Here is a 16,894-nt window from a genome sequence, read left to right on the forward strand (position 1 = left end):
CCGACCCCAGGCCCCCCTGCTCACGCATCGACCCGGATGGTGCCCGGAGTCCCGTCGGTCCCTGCCCTCTTGGAGACCCAGGCAGGCAGCCCCCGCTACAGGCACCTCCCCGCTAGGCAGAATCAGCAACACCATTAGTGGGAGCACCTGGCGCTGCATCTCCCCAGTGCTCCCCGCAAGCGGCGTACCGAGCGCACCAAGGGGCACGGGGCTGACATTTGCTAAACTGAGGCACAGAGTGCGAGAGGTGGAGGAAGAAGCGCGGGGCCCGGGCAGCCAGGCCGGAGAGACCCTCCTGCGGGCCGGAAGACCGCGGCTGGGAGGCGCCGGGCGGCCAGCGAGACTGCGCGGAGCGAGGCCAGCCCGGGCGCCGCCGCACTGGGCATGCTCCGAACCGGGCGAGCACTCGCGGGTCCAGCCCCACCCCGCCTCTTTAGGCCCCGCCCCGCACCTCGGCCCTGCTTCCCGCACTTCCTGGCCCCGCCCCCTCTGGGCCCCGCCTCCGCGCGCTTCGGGTCCCGCGCCCGGTCGCGCTGCCGTCACGTCCAGGCCCCGCCCCGCTGTGGCCCCGCCCCCGAGCGTCCCGGCCCCGCCCCCGCCGTCCCGGCCCCGCCCCCGCGCCCCGGACGTTTTTGGGCGGCGCGCGCGCTCCCGTAGCGCTTGGCGTCACTACGCTCTCAGCTCCTCGTGGTCGGCGGCCCGGGCAACGCGGTGAGTGTCTGGGTTGCTGCCCTCCCGCCAGAGTCGGGGCCTTTCCTAGGATGAGCAGCCGTCTGGAGCTTGTGGTTCCATGGGCACCTTCCCCTCGCCATAGGTGTGGGGCCTGCCCTCATCCCACCCACTTGGCCCAGCCCCACCTGCGCCCAGGTGCGCCCACCTGCGCCCAGGTGCGCCCCGCCTACCCCAGATCTGGGGCTCCTGGGCCAAGCTGCGCCGCGGTCCCCCGGCCCGCTGTGGGCTGCTGTCGCCCCTCCGCACCTCTGGCTGGCCACACTTCGGACGCTCTCCCTGCGCAAGCTCCTGCCCTGCACAGCTGACCAGGGCGGGGTCTGCCTCCGCCTTCTGTTCCCAGGAAGCTTCCGGAGGCCCCCACCCCGGGCTTGCTTGCAGCGAGCCTGTGGCGCACGACTTGCACAGAATTGCACACCTTCTTTCCCGTGTTCAAGAGCGCCAGAGGAGGACCGCGTTCTGGGGTCCTCATTATCATGGTGTTTGTGTTCGTTTCGCCCTAATTGCCTCTGTAAACACTCAGAGTACACGAGCGGAGTTTGAGAGCCATTCACACGGCACCATAATTCCCGAGTCGGTGATGGTACAGTAGGACAGTGTTCAAGACCATGTGTCCCTCACTCCCTGCCTGGCCTCCTCACATCCTGGGATCTGGGAATGGCCTTGGCTTGTCCAGGCCTCTGCTCAGCACTTGGCTTTCTGTCCTGGAGGCACACTTTGTAGATGCGAGCACAGGGTTGGCTTGATTGTGTGGACAGTCATCAGGCAGAGGGAGGCTGCTTGGTCCACACAGGGGTCTCCTCGGCTGTTTGTGGCAGAACATGAAGCTGTTGCACCTAAGGAGCCAAGAATTAGGCTACTTAAATAGGCACCTGGAGAGTGTCCAAGGCAGGCCCTCCTGTCCATCCCGGAAAATGACTTTGTTGTTTTCCAGTCCCTCAATGGACACAACACAGAGGTGCAAAGGACAAAAATGGAAGCATGCTGGGAGTAACACAGCTTTAAGGAAGCAATGTCAGAGCTCCCCTCCCCACCCCTGGCCGCCCCCCCGCAACCCCAGCAGGGAGTTCAGATTGTGTTAACTCTGACACACACTGAGTCCACACTTGCGGAGGTCCAGAGTCTGCAGGTAGCAAAGGGGAGTTGGCCTTGCTCTGGCAAGTGTCCCATTTCCTCCTGGGTTCTTGTCTTGAGTTAGAATTTGAATGGTAGAGTCTGGTACAGTTATGGGGGCAGGATGAACCAGGCCTCAAGTACAGAGCTATATAGTAAGGCACCTTTTCTATGTGAATATTCTTTTCATCAAAACAAATCTGTAGGGCGCCTGGGTGGCTCAGTTGGTTAAGCGACTGCCTTCGGCTCAGGTCATGATCCTGGAGTCCCGGGATCGAGTCCCGCATCGGGCTCCCTGCTCAGCAGGGGGTCTGCTTCTCCCTCTGCCCTCTTCCCTCTTGTGCTCTCTGTCTCTCATTCTCTCTCTCTCAAATAAATAAATAAAATCTTTTAAAAACAAAACAAAACACAAATCTGTATTGTTGTCAAATAAATAAATCTTTAAAAAAAACAAAACAAAACAAATCTGTATTGTAAGAGCTAGATTTTAGAATGACTAGACCCTGCTTTTAAAAACTTCGCTGTTGGAGAGCGAAGTTTAAAGAAAGAATGCTCGGCGTGGACATGTTGGAAACATCTCACTGTTGTTCAGCAGAGATTCTCAGATCCTTCTTTTCCTCTCTGGTTTCGTCTTGCTTGGACATCAGTGGAGTCTCACCTGGGCCTCCACCTGGGCCTTCTGTGCCCACAGTTTCCTTTGCTGGGGTATGGGTGCGGGCCTGGTCTATCCGTGCGGGGAAGGAGGGCAGTGGGGCCCTAGGGAGAAGGGGGCCTCCCTGGCATTCCTGAAGAGTTTTCTCTGCTCCTCTGCTCTTCCTGTCTCAGGAACCCAACAATGTGCTTCTCAGTGCTGTTCAATTAGGTAAAGTTACTCAGTTGTCTTCATTTTTCTTATTTTGCAGAGGACATTTAGAAGCCAGGGATTCAAACCACCAATGCTGTTCTATTCCAACTCCCCTCAAGGCTCTTTTCAGTTTATAGTATAGTCTCCTTAATAGAAAAAACATGGAAGCAAAACAGTATTTTCTGAATTCTCTTTTCCTGTGGTCATCTGTTAACCTTATAGTCAGGTTTTTTTTTTTTTTTTTAAAGATTTTATTTATTTATTCATGAGAGACAGAGAGAGAGAGAGAGGCAGAGGGAGAAGCAGGCTCCCAAGGAGCAGAGAGCCTGATGCGGGACTCGATCCCAGGACCCTGGGATCATGACCTGAGCCGAAGGCAGACGCCCAACCATCTGAGCCACCCAGGCGCCCCAGGTTTGTTTTTATACTTCACTCTGACCTTACCTAACTACTTAACTATAAAATTCCTCTTGTAGATCAACTTTCCCTGAGGGTTTTGACTTCCTATCGTGTCTCTGGTCACTGCAGACGTGTAGGTTGTGGTCCCAATCTCTGAAAGGCCCTGAGCTCTTTTGGCTACTGTCCTAGTCCTCCCTGATGGGTTTCCTGTTTCCTGGGATGGGTAGCTTCTGATGCAGGGGCTTTCTGAAAGAGCTTGGGTCTTATCTCAGAATGTTACTTACACAAAACCTGAAACTGTAAAAATCGGGAACATGTAAACAATAACATTACCATTGGGTGAGAGTGGATTCTGTGTCCTCCTTCTCATATATGCGGATGAGCGAGCAAACCCAACAGCACCCCATTCTTGGTTTAAAGTGAAAGTACGTGTGGTTATCTGTGTGGGAGCGGGGATTTGAGCTGTGCGGGAGAGCCAGTTTTCCCTTGGTTCCCAGGATGCATTTTCCCCTTCTGTGAGCTCTGGAGGCCTGTCTTGGGCAAAGGTAGATGAAAGTTTGAGACCCAGCACTGGAGACAAAATACTGCCAGATGTGTGTTCCTGTGGCATTTGGGTAATTAGTTCATATTTGCTGGTCAGTGGCAAGAGTCGTTTTCTTTTGATGTAAAAAAAAAAAAAAAATTCAAAGAAGAGCTTAGACGGGGGTGGGGTGCAAGGTTTTGGGGAGACCATATAGTGAATATATGGAATATAGTGAATGACTTATTCCTGTATAGCTATTAAAATGAATTGTCCAAGAAGAGAAATAAATCATTTTGTGACCTTTTGTAACCTTTGAAGGAATCTGAGTGGTTTTGGCAGATGGGGCCTACATGTAAATGGGTCACGGTGTCTAGCCAGAGTGCTCAGAATCCCGGGCAGCGAAGCCAGTGTGGAGCCGCTCGGTCCTGATGTCTGCTTTAGCGCAATCACTAAATAAATAGGCAGCCGCGGGGGCCACGGACACAGCAGTGACACCGTTAGCCACGTGTTAAATGCTGAAACTTGTTTTTGATATGACAAGTAGTTTTCGATTAGATTGGGGGCTTTGAGGAGTGGGGGATTCTCCAGGGAGGCAGGCCTCCTGTCCCCGTTCCCCCCCCCCTGGAGTAGACTTCCGGCTTGTGATGCAGCGGTGGTAAAACCAGTTAAAAGTTCTGCAGAAACATTTCCTTCCAACATTCACTGCTGATTTGGTGTCGTCGTGTAGCTGTGCAACCCTGAAAGGGATTGTGAGTTATAAATGCCTCGTGTGTTCACTCGACTATTTCAAAAATTGTCTTGTTAGAATAATTTCCTACCCGTAGCAGTTGTGAAGTCAGCAGAGTATCCAGCCCGAGCGCTGCTGCCCGTTGCCAGAAGTCTGGGGGTGAAACTGAACGCGCAGTCCGCCAAAGGTACCACTCGTAAAAGCAGGCACTTGTTAAATCTATTTGTTTTTATTATAGACATCGATCTGCCAGTCGCAATAATGCATTTATGGACATTTTTCTGCAAGCACAGCGCTGGTGGCAGTTTTTACTGACAAATTGAGTCATATGGATAGTAGTTTAGAAAACTCTTACCTTATTGACAGATCGGGCAATTCCAGCACTGGGTGTTGAGAGGTGTCTGGATGGGTGAAGAGAGAGAATTGAATCATGGGGAAAAATATGGGATGGGACATTTAAGTGTTGAAATTTAATAAGCAACTGGTAGTTATTTCTCATCTGTTTGTAAATTGTTAGCTACTACGTTTACTCCCCAGTCAAAGGACTAAAGGTTGGGACCAAAGGCGTTACCTTCAGATTTTGACCCGCTTGTTTGGGGTCATTAGTAAGAGCCACCACTGGAATGTGGGATCTGTTGCTCTCCTCGGAGTGGGATATCCGTGAGCAATAGCAGATCAGTGTTCTCAGACAGTGGTCTGAGCCCTGCTGGTATCAGGTTTATCGAGGGTGCTGGTTAAAAAAGGCAGATTATAGGGCTCCTTGTCAGACCTATAGGATCAGAACCTGGGGACCTGTGTCTTTGCAAGCTTCCCAGGGCATTCTAGGGACCCTAATGTTTGAGCATCTCTTGAGAAATCTTTAGGATGGCTGAGAAGTTATGCTTTCCAGCCCAGACAAGCTCTGAAGCTCCCCTTCCAGAAGAATCCATTCGCAGCCAACATTGTTCTCAGTTGCCTGTGCTCACGGATCTGTGTATGGTTTTGTAACTCCTTAGAGACATGTGAATCTCTTCAAATTGCAAACCTAACATGTTATCATAGCGTTATAGTTTTCGGTCTTGTGATTATGACAAAAGATGCAGATGTTACCAAAACTTTGGCATTAGTTTTACAAACAAATGTTAAGCATGGACAGCCAACATATATTTCACTCCTCTCTCCTTCTGACTGGCTGGTATTGCTTTTCTCCCCTGTGGCTGGAAGCATTTTCATGGTTTCGGGGGGGGGGGGTTAATTTTCAAATACACAACTGAGTGCATTTTTGTGGAACTGAGTTGAGTTTTTATTTAGGAAGTGCCAGAGTGGTGTCGGGGAGAACAATGGGAGGGATTTTGGTGGTGCCATTTACTAGTTGGGTGACTTTATTTTTTTGTTTGTTTTGGGTTGTTTTTAGAGCAAAAGAGAGAGTGCAGGGGGGAGAAGGAGAGAGAGAATCTCAAGCAGGCTCCATGCCCAGTGCGGAGCCCAAAGCGGGGCTCAATCTCATCACCCTGAAATCATAACCTGAACCAAAATCAAGAGTCAGATGCTTAACTGACTGAGCCACCCTGGTGCCTCAACTAGTTGGGTGACTTTAAGTAAAGGTGAAACCTCAAGCTGCCTCCTCATCTGTCTGATGGCAATGATCACGCTTATTCTGTCTATCTGGATGAGTATAAGCATATGAAATAATAAAGCATGAAGCACTGCCTGGGTAGAAATCTTAATCTGGAACTACAGTCCCATATGAGGATGAGATTGTACCTGGAAAAGGGGGAGGGAGGAACCAACAGAAATGCTGGTTTCCCTCCAGCCCAACCAGCATCCTTGTCTTACAGACTTCCACATAACCCAAGCTTCCCTTTGGGGCAGCATGCACAGGGCTAAGCGTGCAGCCTCTGGTAACAAGACTGCTTGTTTGGACCTGGCTCTACTGCTTATATGACCTTGCGTAAACTTACTTAATTTTTCTGATCCTTGGTTTCCCCCCAAATAGGGAAAATGACACTACCGTTCACAGGGCTGTTGTTGGCTATTGGGAGGGAGTCATGTTTGCAGACCACACCAGGCCCTGGTGAGCCCCAAATGACAGTGACAGTTGACGTCTGTTAGCTCAGAGCCACCAGGACTAGTGATGGAGTCTTGGCTGCAGGGTTACACCTGCCATGTGTCTGTGATTCCAGGTGGTCATGGCCTTCTGTTTGGTCTGGAGACTGATGTGGCCCAGTGCTAATCAGCAAGGTTTCTACAATTCTTTTTGTCTCTAGGAGGTGGTTTCCTCTGCTGCCAGTTTCTGTTTTCTCACCATGGACACTGTTGGGCTGCGGGGTGGCGGGCCTCGAGCTGTTTCCCACTCAGGCGGCAGCGCTGTGAGGGTTCTGGTGAGCCACGCTGACGGCAGGCTTGTGTTGCATGGGCCGGGAGCAGGCCCGTGGGCTTAGCAGGTGTGTTCCCGGGGGGCATGCCAGTCTCTGGCAGCCCTGGAGGCCTGACAGTAATCATCTGTCAGATTGCAAGAACTTCTAAAGGACGAGACACAGAGTCCGACACAGGCAGGGGTCAGGATCCAGCAGGGACACCAGCACATGACAGCATTTTCCCGTGTGTGTCTGCTCCAACCGCAGGAGTGGGGGTTGAGGCAATCCGTGAGGTCAGCTCTGTCAAAAATAGAAAATCCACAGTAATTTGTGTGGGTGTCTCTTTACCCTCCTATCACGGTTCAGCCTGTTAGAGTTAGGTGGTCAAGTTCCAGAAGATTCTGGCCAGCACAATAATGCTGTTGCTGATAACAGCACTTACTGAAGGCTTACTGTGCAGGTTGCTTGACATAGATCGACTTCTCACATCGTCAGCCTCCCCGGATGACGGAGACACCAGCAGTTTCTTTGTTTTGTGCACGAGGAGACTGGCCCTGGGAGAGGCTGAGTGGCCTGTGGAGGGCATGCAGGACAGGAGCGGAGCTCTCGTTAGCGCATGTGCCGTGCCATGCTGCCTTTGTGGGGGTGAAGTGAAGGAACAGGCACAAGTCCTTCTGGGGGCAAGATGTGGCATAAATCAATACACGCCTGTATGTATGTACTTACATGTTCTGAACCTCTAGTACACAGACCACTAGTAAAGGGCTGAACACAGCATGTGGTGAGACCGAATCGAAGGTGCTCTGTACACCCCATACGTTGTGTGAGAGTGGGAGCACGGAGAAAGGAGGAGAGCACCCTGGGGCCAGGCTGTGTTCCCGGACTTCAGCCACACTCATCCTCCAGTCCCGACAGGTCATGGACGTGCTCCTGATTCCAGCTGTAAGAGGGATGAAGCATTTGCACAGAGACTTGTAAGGTTTGTCCCAGTGACCCATGGGTGGGACTTTGTGGGCTGAGCGGTGGGGGCATGGACTCCAGGATGCAGATGGATCTGTGAGCAGCTCGGCTGGAGTAGGGGTGGGAGTCGGGGCTAGAAAGGAGACCCAAAGTTAGCACAAGGCCCACCAGGAAGGGGACTGTTTTCTCCGAGCCTTGGCCTTGGAACCTTTGGGGGGGGGCACCGAGTCATTCACTGGGGAGGCAGGGATGACAGGGAGGAAGGAGGGAAGGGCGGGGTGGGAGGTGGCAAAGTGCAGTCATGGGTGTTGTGACAGGGGTCGTGTAAGGACAGTTTGTGCGAAGCCCAGGGGTCCTGTAGGGCTTTCTGATGGAGTGCCCTGCAGTGAGGGAGGAGGGTCGTGGAAGATGACTATGTTTAGAATGAGTTTTTTTTAATGAGAAAGGAAAAAACATGTGGTGTATATGCTTTTAATTCACAGAGAAGCAATTCTCCGGGACATCAGAGAAAGCGATCTGGCTTTGGAAGGGTAAATAAACCCTTTGTGTTGTGCTGGCATTTGGGTTCTGGAGTGGGGGGCTGCCTTTCTGTAACCTCCCTTGGGCAGAAATGTCAGCAGGGAGGAGGGGGGCTCATTTGCGGCATACCCGCCCCAGCCTGTTCCCCGTGGGGGGGACCTGTATGTTCCCGCAAGTGCTGGTGGAAGCTTGAAACAAAACTGTCAAGTTCGGGTGGACAGTCACTCCAGAATGCAGATTGAAAGGAAAGTGTGTGCCTGGTCTCCTTCTGTAAAGACTCCATGGCCTTCTGCCTGCCGGTGTCCTCAGATGTGCTCCTGTCTGAGCCCCCGTGGGGGCCCCCTGCTGGGGCTTCTGGCGGAGAGCCAGCCTGTCCAACACGTGTCTGTGATTTAGGTTCTCGGTGCTTCTGGAGGCACACTCGGGTGAGGGTGGCCCTGGTTGGGGGGGGTGTCAGTGGTTGGGGGTGGTTGGAGGAGGCCCCCAGCGAGAGTGACTTGTGAGGGGGGACGTGAGCCATAAGAGGCGGGCGGCTTTGCAAAGGGAGGCCTGGGCGCGTCCCGGAGGGTCCTGGATGGCCACCGGCTGGCGTCCTGGAAGGACAGATGGAAGGGTGCCAGTGACTTGCATGGAGTCAAGGATGGGGTGTGTCGAGGCTGCCTGGCTGGGCCGGCCTGTGTATTCCACACTGGTGACAGCCACAACGTGGCCAAGGTCCTAGAAATGGGGCCTTGAAGTCTGTGTGTCCCGAACTTGTCATGGTTACGTAGTGACGTCAGTGGTGGGCCGTGCTCCTTCGGGGGCTTGGGGGGAGCCGGGAACCAGGTGCCCTGAGCCCAGCGCCTGATCAGAACTGTGTTCTGTGTTTGCAGAGGCTCTTGTTAGCAAGGCTTTTCACACTCAGTGCAAGCTCCTAGAATAATGGGCAAAGAAAAGAAATGATGTATTTCCAAAAGTTACTGAATTTAGCTAGCTATCCCAAGAAAAGCCCATGTGTGCTATTCTTTATTGTGCAGAAAAATTTGTTTCTGTCACCATTGTGGTATCATCAGATTAAGCTGTCGAGTCAGATGGATGCGGTGCGTTCCGCCGCATGTCTGCTGATTAGCGCCTTCCGCACCTACCCCAGCGCACCATCCACCATCTCTGGCGCTGGCAGGGGGCAGTCCCCACCGTGTCAGCGGGGAGCTTGCGGGGGGTTGCATCTCTGATGCTGCTCTTGAAATTTGTTCCAAGAACTGTCAGAACGAATCCACAGGTTCTAAAATGGAGTAAATGTTCTTAAGATTCAGCATGATTCACCCTTTTGGCTACTGGAAACCACTGGAAAGGTCTTCTTCTGCCCACCAGCAGGGCGGGCTCTGTGTCCTGTCTGTCGTGGGTGACCAGCAGCTTCCTGGGACACACGCTTTCAGTGCTAAACCCGGAGGTCCTGGGTGAGCTGGGGGAGGGTGGGGGGGTTGGCGACTCATGCCGGGGTCCTTGGTGACATCCTGGCTGTCGCCTTCCAAATAGGTTGAATCCACGTGGGGTTTGAGCTATGACCGGTACTTTATGTTGCTTTCGTTTTTCCTACAAAAAGTATGGGCTTTAAAGACTTCCTCTTAGCTTTTTTTTTTTTAATTTGTTTATTTTTGCCATGCGTGTAATCAGAACATTTCCTTCTGGACTGAGATCACCATTGCTGTTCTTGTGGTATTGTCTGGACTGTTGGTCACTCCAGAAGAACCTCCAGAGGTTCTGGTTCTGATTTCCTGAGTGATTTTCCTTTTCTGTATGGTGAGGTTTCTTGTTAAGAAACCTTCTTTGAGCCCAAGGTGCTTTTCCTCCCAGCCACTGCGTATCATGGCAATTAAGATAGGCTGGATTACTGGATGGGTTTGTTAAATCTTCTTTTGTATTGGCCAGAAATAAGTGTTCCCAGTGGTTTTCTTGTTGGAAGCAACCATTTGTTGTGCTTCAGTTGCGCCCTGGTGTTCATGGAGAAAATCCTACTGACTCACTGAGAAGCCAATGCATGGCTGCACATGTTTCTGGTCTGCTTTGATTGTTGGGTGCTTGTGTTTCTGGTCTGTTTTGTTTTGTTTTGTTTAAAGGAGGCTCTGTGTGTGGAGCCCAACATGGGGCTTGAACTCATGACCCTGAGATCATGACCTGAGCTGAGATCAAGAGTCAGATGCTTAACTGACGGAGCCTCCCAGGCGCCCCGTTTCTGATCTGTGTTGATTGTTGGGTGCTCGCTACTGTAATAGATAATACACTGGTAATAATAATAATAATAATAATAATAATAATAATAATACACTGGCCCCAGGCCACCTGGACTTTACCTAGACTGGAGGGTCATCTTTGGGAAGCCAGGTGAATATTGGCACTTCTGTCCGGCTCTCATACTCGAGGCTGCCTCTTGGGGTTTAGAACAAAGTGCACATGGGCTCTAGGTTTGGATGATGAGGATTTTCAGATCTCCTGCCCTGCAGCACTGAGGGAGAAGCTGCTGGCTCCAGTTTCTGCGACCTCAGTTGCTTTGCCTCCCAAGCCCTTCCTGAGGGCGCCGGGGAAGCTTCTGGGGAATGCCTCACCCCACATGGACCGGGGCCGGGTGCCTGACGCAGGGTGCTGCTTAGGGAGGTGCCGGACAGTGGAATTTCAGCACTTAGGCACGAGACCAGGCAGAGTCAGCCACTGACCACGTCTTCCTCCTTCTGCTGAAGGCGGGGGTGTCAAAATGCTCCAAGCTAACCCCCTCCCGCCCACCCAGATCCCAAATGGAATGAGCCCATGAGACTCATCTTGAATCCACTTTCAGTCCAATTGCCGTGCACATCTGTTCTGGCACTTTGTCTAGAAGTCTGTGCACCAGGCTTTGCTCTGCGAGTGGATGGGTGGGAGACCCCATTCCCCTCTTCCTAGAGCCGCCTCTGCTCTGCCTGGGGGGAGCCTCTCCTGACCCAGCCCAAACACTCTCTGAGTCCTTCCAGTGCCTTCTCTGGGGCCCACACTCACACCCAGGTGTCTGCTTTACTGGTGGTGGCTTCCTCTCTCGATGCTAGAATTCTGTGTGACAAGCCCTCCAAGGCTGGTGTGGGCTTATACTTGAAGGAAGGCCCAGCCAAGGGCTGAGTGTGTCCTCCCCAAATTCACATGTTGAAGCCCTAATCCCTGTGACTATATTTGGAGAAGGGCCTTTAGGAGGTGATGAAGATTAAATGGGGTCATAAGGTGGGGCCCTCCTCCAGCAGGATTGGTAGAGACAACGCTCTCTCTCCCTGTTCCCTCCTCCTGTGCGCTCCCCTCTCTGCCCTCCCTCCTCTCCCCTCCTCCATTCTGGTCCCCACCATTTGAGGGCATAGGGGATTAGGCAGCCATCTGCAGGCCAGGAAGAGAGCCCTCGCCAGACATAAAGTCAGCCAGAACCTTGATCTTGGACTTCACAGCCTCCAGAACTGTGAGAAAATAAATTTCTGTTTAAGCCGTGTAGTCTGTGGTATTGTATTATGGCAGCTGAGCAGACTAATACACAGGTGAAGTGCAGACTAGTTACTTCAAAAGCACAAAACTTACCTGGGGTTTGTGTATAAAGTTGGGATTTTGGAACGAGGGCAACTTTGTAGTCAGACGATGCTCAAAAATCATGTAGGATGGTTCTCAGGTTTAGCTCCTGGCGTCCCCAAAGGTGTGAGTGTGTATAGAGTAACAAAAAACAGGATAAACAAACAAAATACTGGTCTTACTACCAGGGACCCCAAAGGTTGCAGGAAGGGCATGTGGCAGGTAAGGCAAGAGACACCCAGAGGGCCGGTGGACTGTTGGCAGACCTGGGGACATTGTGTCCCTGGGTGCCGGTGTTCTGGGATGCTGTCAAGGCTCCCAGCCTCTGATGCAAGAGGGAGTGGTGGGGAGGAGAGTCTGGTGTAAGTGCTGGGTGACTGGGATTCTTAGGCATGAGGGGGGTTGGGGAACTAGCCTAGATTTACTGTTTGGGATTTTGCATTGGTTGGTTGTTTTTTTTCTTGACATTGGTCAGTTCAGTCTCTAGTCCCACCTGGATCAAGGAGCAGCATGGGGCCATCCTGTTGGACACCAGCTAGAATTCTAGTAGTCATGCAGTTTGCTACTTCTCATGCTTAGTTGTCATTCAGGATTTTTGGAGGTCTCTGTTGAGTTGGGGACCTAGCAAGACATTTCTCACTGGCAGCTGCTGGCCTACACTTGCATCAAATTGGCCTGTGTTACATCCGTGGCCATGCATGGGGGGACCTGAAAAGGTAGGAGACTGTTAAATTTACTTCTGCCCAAGCACCAGTTCGTGCTATGGGGTGTGGATCTGCAGAAGGCATCAAATATGTAGGGATTTTTATGCTTGTTGCAAGGAAAACTCAAGTTGCAAACTTTTACCTAACGAATCCTGCCATTGCTGGGCTATGGCCTCGGCCCTCTGTGTCCTTGCTCTGTGGACCAGCACCGTGTCCCCGGAATGCTGCTTGGCAGGGAGAGACCACTGTGGTCCCTGTGGGAGAAGCTGGAATCCCAGGTGATGGAGTGTGCTGTGCTTCTTACTGTGCTGTTAATATTTAAAATGCGGATTTGAATTCTCAGTTATGTTTTATTTATTTATTTATTAGCACAGCTATGTTTGTTGTTTAATTCCATGGTGAGAGTCTCTAAGAATATGATTAACCTTGAGGGCCATCTTATAATGTAATTATTAATGATTGATTCTGCTTATCCTGGAAATCAATAAGAGAGGCATAATGGTGTGGCATGTAGTTGGGCCCGATTTCATACATTTCGTAAACACGATTCTGTGACAACAGCAGAATCAGTTTATTTCCCGAGCAGGTTTGATGAATCTGAAGCGTGTGATTAGTTTTATATAATGTTTGTGATATGTGATGCTCCTTATATGACTTATGTTAACGCGGCAAGCAGTGTTAACGTGGTTAACGTGGTTAACGTGGCCTGTCACTAATAGTCAGGGTGGGGGTGGATAGTAATTGATCTTCCTGGGAGTGCTGTAATGTAAAAACAATTCAGGCTGCTTGAAGTATATTTTACAAGTGTGCATTGGGCCTTTGGGATGTTATATTGAAAAACCCAATTGTACAGTTACCATGGGAACCCAATTAGAATAGATTGCTTGATTTTTTTTTTTTTTTGGTCTTTCATCTTGACCAAAAATCTAATGTATTTTAAATGTTTTCATATGGAATTGTATTCATACACTGACTTGCTACACCAAAGGATTCTTTTTTTTTTTCCTTCCTTGTTTCCAACTCTAAGCTGAAATAATGATACATTCTCTGGTGGAGCTTTATAAGGAAGTCTCCTGGAGAGATTTAATCAAATTTTTATGGAAAAGTTTATACAGGTGGTGGTAGAGGTAGAGGTAGTAGAAAGCATTTAAAAAGCTGGGAAAGTGGTTATTTTCCTATGATGTTCTGGTTGTGCTCTGGATGTCAGAGAATAATACAGGGGTGCTTCTCTGTTCTTCCTCCTGTTTGCAAATGGAGGGATTAGGTCCTGACAGGCCCCTGGGTTGCAAGGGGTCGAGATAGCAGGTGGGGTAGGGCCTGGCAGAGTTTCCAGACTCTTCCCTCCATGCCAGTGGGCTCGTGTGATTTGGTTTTGGAGACTTTTTGCGCTTTTAAAATTTATTGGAGATCCCAGAGAACTTATGTGAGTCATATATCAAATTTACCACGTTAGAAGTTAACGTTGAGAAATTTAAAAATGTTTATTAATTCATTTAAGCAACAATAAACCTATTACATTTTAATGTAAATAATACATTTTCAAATGAAAAGTAACTCTTTTCCATAAAAAAAACAGTGAAGTGAGTGGTGTTGGTTTACTTTTTTTCCACATCTCTTAAATGACTGGATTAATGGACGGGTGCTTGATCTCACACCTGCTTCTGCTCTCTGTCTCCTCTGATGTGTTTGGGCTGAAGCATATCAAGAGAGTCTGGCTTCATACAAATAAGTAACTGGTAAGGAAGAGCATTTTCTTAGCTTTTTCAGATAATTGTGGATATTCTTTGAGACGGCATCAGGACTCGACAAGTGTTAGCTTCTTGAAGGTTCTTTGCTGTGTGGCATCTGAGTCCTTAGTGAGCTTTTTGTACTCCCTTACATGGAAATCGACTGGTGTGTCTAGCACCTTGAATGATTTTGTTACATCATTCTTTGGTCTTTGGGAAAATACTGGTTTGCTGATTTACGCACATCTTCCAGACGTTGGCACGTTTCATAATGCAGTGTTGAAACCCATGCTTGTTGATACCACCGCCATTCTCTTTCGAACAGTCTTAGAATTGGGCGGCTAAGCCGTGGCGGTGGAGGCCAGTCCCCCAAAGCTGTAGTCATCACTTAAAGCTCTCCATTTACCGTTAGCAGCGAATACTGTCACTACGTCTCTTACAGTGACATGCTCACTTTGTTTATTTTTGAGAAAATGTCGGCCGGGTACCCGCGTCTGAGTACCCATAAGCTGTTACTCATTCCTACAAGTACAGCTTGTGTTCCGTGGATAAGTCGGCAGGTTCTTGGGCCGAGCTCCTCAGCCACACAGGTGTGGTTCCTGCAGACCAGCCAGCATTCCCGCGTGGCGGCTGGAGCGCTCCCGCGCCCTGCCCGTCTGGGCCCAGGATACCCAAAACGGTCCAGATTATGGAATAATAATCCAGCTTGATTGCTTCATCCAGACATTCTGGCAGGATCCTGGCTTTCTCCCCCTTGACCGTGAGTTTGTGGAGCGGGAGGGGAGGAGGATTGCCTCTTACTTTTCCCCAGCCGTGTTCGCGGCTGTTTGCATCATCCTCACTCATGGTGAAGCGTGGTCTTCACTGCTTTTTCTGTGGGTGCCTCTTGTCACGTTGGGGAAGGTGACTCCCTTGTGCAGTGCATGTGCTGAATCACACTGCTTGACCTTCGTGCGGGAAGCCGACCCTGCGTTCCCGGGTGACCCCGCTTGGAAGTACGGGTATTGGTGCTGTCATACCTGCTGGATTCAGTTTGTTACTGTGCTTGAGGGTTTGTGTGTCTGTGATGCGGGGGGGATGCTGACCCATAGCTCTCTTCTCTGGGAGAGTCCTCCCGGTTTGGAGTGGGAGCAGGCCTAGACTCGTGAGATGAGGATCTTGTATCTCCTGGAGCAGTTTGTGTGCTGTTGGTATCGTTTCTCCTCTGAGTGTTTGATAGATTTGCTAGTGAGGCTGCGTCGGCGTGTGGTTTTCTTTGTGGGAAGGATGTTAACTACGCATTGTTTCTTTAGTAGTAGGGTGTTATTCAAGTCATTTCTTTTTTCCTCCGTGACTTTTTTGGTAATTTGTGGTTTTCAAGGAATTTGGCCATTTCATCTCACTTGTTTGAATTTATTGGCTCAAAGTTATTTTAATATTCTCTTATTGTCCTTTGAGTGTCTGTAGGATTTAAGTAGGGTCCTTGTTTTTATTACTGATATTGGTAATTTGTGTTTCTCTCTTTTTTTCTCTAATTGGTCTGGTTAGCAGTTTGTCCATTTCAGAGAACTAACTTTTGTTATAATAGATTTCTGCTCTCTTTTCTTGTTTACTGATCTCTTCTCTTTATTATTCCCTTCTGCTTCTTTGGGTTTAGCTTACTTTCTGTCTGTCCTTTGCTAAGGTGGGAGCTTAGATCATTGAGTTGAGCCCTTGGTCTTTTCTCCTGTTGACCCTCAGCCCTGGGTGTTCCCTCGAAGCGTGAAGCTCGCTCGAGCCGCGTCCCACTGATGGCTGTATTGTTGTTTTACTTTCATTCAGTGCCCTGTGTGTTCTGGTTTCCTCTGCAATTCCATCTGTAACACATGGCTTATTTAGAAGTATGTCCTTTCATTTCCAAATAGTCAGGGATTTTCCTGGTATTTCTCTGTCACTGATCTTCCGTTTAATTACCTCGTGGTCAGAGGACATACTTTTTTATGATTTCAGTCCTAAATTTATGGAGAATTGTTTCATGGCCCAGAACATGACCTACCTTGGTGAATTTTCTGTGGGTTTTGGGTAGAGTGTTCTTTTTTGTGTCAGTTGGGTCAGGTTTGTTGATCATGTAGCTCAGGTCCTCTGTCTCCCTGTTCTATAAATAATTAGCTGTAGCTTGAGATTTGTCTGTTTCCCCTTTGATTCTCAGCTCTTGCTTCCTCTGCCTCAAACTTTTTATTAGGTGTGTGCATATTTATAATTTTTATGTCCTCTTGGTGAGCTAACCATTTACCTTTATGAAATGGCCACCTTTCATCTTAATAATAATTCTTGCTTTGAAGTTCCTTGTTTGATACTAAGATGGCCACTCCATGTTTCTTTTTTTAGTGTTTCTGTGGCAAATGTTCTTCCACTCATTTATATTTTACCAATTTTGTCATTACATCTCATCTGTGTTTCTTGGGTCCCTTGTTTTGAAAAACTCTTATCAGATCATGTCTTTATAGAAATTGGAGTATTGAGAGCATTTGCATTATGTGATTATCAGTATGGTTGGGTTTACATGCACCTTCTTGCTGTTTGCCTTCTATTTGTCCTGTTTGATCTTCCACCTTCATTTTCCTGCCTTCTTTTGGATTATTCGAATATATATTTTAATGATTTTAGCTTAACTTATATCTATACTATTGGCTGATTAGCTCTTTCTCCTTTCTTCTCTTTTTAGTGGTGGTTCTAGGGTGTTGTGTGTGTACTTAGCATGTCATAGTCTGCACTCACATGACATTATCACATACAGTGGGAG

The 16,894-nt window shown here is 49.5% G+C and overlaps 1 protein-coding gene across 1 annotated transcript in view; it reads left to right on the forward strand.

The window, feature by feature from the left end:
* The first annotated feature begins 621 nt into the window (after positions 1-621).
* MGMT (O-6-methylguanine-DNA methyltransferase) overlaps positions 622-16,894 on the forward strand; it is a 296,559-nt gene continuing 280,286 nt past the window's right edge. The window contains exon 1 of the mRNA XM_045879076.3: positions 622-711. The gene's annotated coding sequence lies outside the window, so the exon portion shown is untranslated. The remainder of the gene's footprint in view (positions 712-16,894) is intronic.

Source organism: Mirounga angustirostris, unplaced genomic scaffold (genome assembly GCF_029215605.1).
Source record: "Mirounga angustirostris isolate CCGP_5_RB_7025 unplaced genomic scaffold, mMirAng1.0.hap1 SCAF_6, whole genome shotgun sequence".
In the NCBI taxonomy this organism is placed as follows: Eukaryota; Metazoa; Chordata; class Mammalia; order Carnivora; family Phocidae; genus Mirounga; species Mirounga angustirostris.